The sequence below is a fragment of the Miscanthus floridulus genome, chromosome 2 (assembly GCF_019320115.1).
Source record: "Miscanthus floridulus cultivar M001 chromosome 2, ASM1932011v1, whole genome shotgun sequence".
Classification (NCBI taxonomy): Eukaryota; Viridiplantae; Streptophyta; class Magnoliopsida; order Poales; family Poaceae; genus Miscanthus; species Miscanthus floridulus.
In genome coordinates this window covers 64,143,224-64,147,478 of record NC_089581.1, presented here as the reverse complement: position 1 = coordinate 64,147,478, position 4,255 = coordinate 64,143,224, and positions in this window count along the sequence as shown.

The following is a 4,255-nucleotide window of genomic DNA, read 5'->3' as shown; positions in this document are numbered from 1 at the left end:
CCGCACCTATATATATGCGTTCTAGGATGCATTGCTAACCAAAAGGAAAACCAAACTAGTATTCGGTTTCGTTGGAGTAGGAATGTCTAGAGGGTCATCTAGAGGAGAGGGTTTTGGGAGTGGGAGAGGAAAGGGGGGGGGGGACGAAGGGAACTCCCATTGTGTGGGAGGGGTCTCTTGGGCCTGATTTCTTTGAGGAACTTGTGTATCAGTTCCCTCCCGAGAGCAAGAGTGATTTCACTAAAGAGTGCCCTCTCAGAGGATACGATAACAGGAAGGAAGATTGGCCAAAATGCATGCATGGTGAGGACTGCTTAGTGTAGATGTTCATCGAGGGAATCAATAGTGGTCGTCGCTTCTTCAAATGCCTGCGAGAATGGGTAATTGCTATTACATTTCATTTGTTAAATATGTTTCTCAAATACCCTTACAACTCACAGGACATACTTAATGTAGTCTTCTGAGTCCAAAGAAAACTATGGGTTCACTAGGTGGGTCGATCCTCGACCAATTTATTCGCGTCAGCAGTACATCTACTACCTATAGGACCAAATCTTCGATCTACAAATGGAAGTTAGCAGTGGGTACAAGGAAGACGAAGACGATGACAACATTAATGGTGCAAGTTCACAGGAGGCACTCTGTAATGATTCATATTGTACCTTCCCTAATCACAAGAACAAGGGGCCTCCGCCATCACCCCCGCCACCACCACCACCAACAATGGGAGGCTACTGTGGAGAAGGTGCAACACAGTTTGCTATGTGGCCACACTACAAGGACGACACTATCTTATTCACATGGCATATCCATGTGTTTGTTGTTTAGTTTAATTACCTAATGCATGTTAGGTTTAGTCGAAGCTACTATGTACCTTTGTTTGGTACATGTTCTCACATGCTATTTCGTGTGCTTGTTGTTCGCTTCAATTACCTAAGGCACGTTAGGTTTAGTTCAGGACCTCTATACCCTAGTTCGGTACATGTTTCACATGCCATTTCATGTGTTGTGTGTGTTGAATTATATAATGCCCTACTTCCTTAGGTTTTGTTGGCAGCACGTGATCACATTTCACTACATCCGTAATATTAAACTAAATATTATGACCACAAATAATGAAAAAACTACATAATGAAAAGTCCAATACTATGACACATTAAACAACATAATAATACTAGAAGTATGTGCCAACAAACTAAATAACATAGTACATGACCTATGCATGCCCATACTTAAAGTGCATTACATGACAACACGATGAAAAGTACAACAATAAACAACATTGTTCGTGAATAAACCATAGAACTAGCAAGTAATGGAGACTACTAAGTGCAACGAGGACACTTTTCCTTCATTAGGGCATCGGGATTCTCCTCCATCGCTGCTTTCGCTCGGCGTGCATGCTCAAGCTTCTTCTCCCTCTCCTCCCTGTACGCAGCAACATGTCTCCTTTCCTCCTCTTCCTTGTGCTCCTTTTCTACAACCTCCTCTCTGCATCTCTTCTTCATCATCTCCTTGTCCTCTACCTCCCACCGCAATAGTTCTGCATCCATTCCTTGTCTTCAGGCTCGATCTCAGTGTCGTTCCATGGCTCAAAATCACAGAGCGGTGGAGGGGTCTGCAACAAATGCAATTGTTACAAAACAAAAAAATCATGCAAGATGTCATATGACACAAAATAATTATTACACAACATCAATTCCTCACCATCCTGTTAATGCGGCGCTGACAAAGTGTAGGCTCAAACGCAAAATTGGAACACATCCAATACCTCTGCCTATATGTGTCCTCTTCATCGGACTTGGCTACCTTGCATGGATCACCGCAAAAGCACATGTGCACTGGAACACCACTAGGCAGAGGCAATGGGTCGAAGGCATTTTCAGTCATCCGGCCATAACTACAATTTAGCCATTTTCGTTCTAAGAACCGAAAGCAATTAACATTAAACCCTACACCTAGGGTTTCCTATTTGATCCACAACAATGAACCCATAACATAACAACAAGCGCTGAGGTTACCTTGGTTTGCTAGCTTTTCTATACCTTGGCATCCTACGGTTGTATAATATAAATATTAAAATTCAATGAAACCCTAAGTAATGATGATTCTTAAGTTAAAAAATCTGACTAATATATACCGAATCGATGTGAAAAAACTAGGAGGGAGCGAGGATACCTTGCTCTCAAAGATCTACAGATCAAATCAAAGTTTCTAAGGTCCAATATGCCGATTCATAAGGTAGGGCGAAGTGGGGAGAGAAAAAACCCGAGAGGGAGGAGAAAGAAGAGGAAGAAGGCTAGGGCAACAAGGTTGGGCGCCAGGATTCAGCGCTGTCGACGAAATATGGTCGACAGTCTACCTAGGGGTATGCCCAAGGTAGTAGATTGTCGGTAGATAGATGCGCAAGCCACAAACAAGACGGTGACGCAAGACAGACACGAGGTTTTATCCAGGTTCGTCCGCCAAGAAGGCATAATACCTACGTCCTGCGTCTGATTGTATTGCTGTATGTCAATGAGAGATGTTTTTTAGAGGGGTCCCCTGCCCGCCTTATATAGTCTGGAAGGTAGGGTTACAGATCTAGAAACTAATCCTAGCCAATTACAATTGCCATACATGGCCGGATAAGGATTCCTATTCTAACCGACTAGGATCTTACTTGGTCGCCAAATCTGTTTTGACTCCTTACGTGGGACTCCGAACAGGTTGGCCGGGCCACGCGTTGTCTTTTGGTGGACCGAACCCACTGATCTAGGCTGGCCCAAGCCTAGCCGTAAGGGTATAGGGGTTAATACCCCCACAGCTAGTCCCCGAACACCATGTATTATACTGCGACACGCCATTTTAACCTTCTTCGACAAGTAAGGCTTGAGTCCTTGACATCTCTGACCATCATCATCGACGGAGAAATAGGTTGTCCGAAGAATATATGGTGCTCTTAAGAAAAAAGAAAAAGATTTCCATCCTATGAAGTGTGCCCATTTGTATTTCTGAAAAGAAATGTAAGTGGTCTTGAAGCGTAGCGTCCTTGAACATCAGAGGCGTAGGGGTCGAAAAACAAACACATTCACTGCAAGGTGAAGTGTGCCCACTTAGTCCCTGAGCCTGGTAGTAGGTGACGTAGTCACGTGGTGTCAGGGTCTAAATAGAATTCCTAGTTAAGTTGATAACCCAATTGCTGTACAGACAATACGAGATGCACCGGCAGGTGCATCGTACCGATGTAGTCCCTGAGCTTGCTGGAAGGTGAAGTATGAGCCTTGTAGCAAGGTCTAAATAAGTGTCTCTCAACTGTATGTGAGTACAAACCACATGTAGCTGAGAAGAACCATTCTCCGAGTAGTGGTCGGGATAGTCCCCGAGCACTTTAGTAATCCTTACAATCATTCAAAGCATAGGGGTCGATTAAATAAACACATTCACCGCAAGGTGAAGTGTGCCCACTTAGTCCCCAAGCCTGGTAGTAGGTGACGTAGTCACGTGGTGCCAGGGTCTAAAAAATAATTTATACTTTAATTAAGAATCCAATCGTCGTGCAAGCAAAACGAGATGCACCGGCAGGTGCATCGTACCGATGTAGTCCCCGAGCTTGCTGGAAGGTGAAGTATGAGCCTTGTAGCAAGGTCTAAATAAATGTCTCTCAACTGTATGTGAGTACAAACCACATGTAGCCGAGGAGAACCATTCTCCGAGCAGTGGTCAGAATAGTCCCCGAGCACATTAGTAGTCGGAGCAGTCCCCGAGCACGGCAGTGGTCGGAGCAATCCCCGAGCACGGCAGTGGTCTAGGCAGTCCCCGAACACGGCAGTGGTCTAGGCTATCCCCGAGCACGGCAGTGGTCTGATCCATCCTTAAGCACAAGACATGCAGCAAAAATACGAACGCCGCTTGTATTATTATTTGGTGTATTTATTTATCTCCTTTCTCTGTCAAGTCCAGTCTGACACGTCTGGTCAAAAAAGCAGACGGGTATAGTGCGGCACCCTGTCTTCTTGCTCTTTTCTGGCAAACTGTCACTTGGCACCTGTATGGAGGTGCGTCAGTGTGGGCCCTCTTACACTATCAACGAAGAGGCGCGTACACTGGTATCGAAGGGGCACGTTTATTGGCGTAGATCTCGAGGTTGTGTGAACAACTGTCTACAGCATGTGCGCACATCTCCCAAGAATCTTGAGCGGACGAAACAATGGGGCTCTTTGTTATTTATAATATAGACCTGGTAAGTTACTTGTACCGATCCCCATCGTCATTC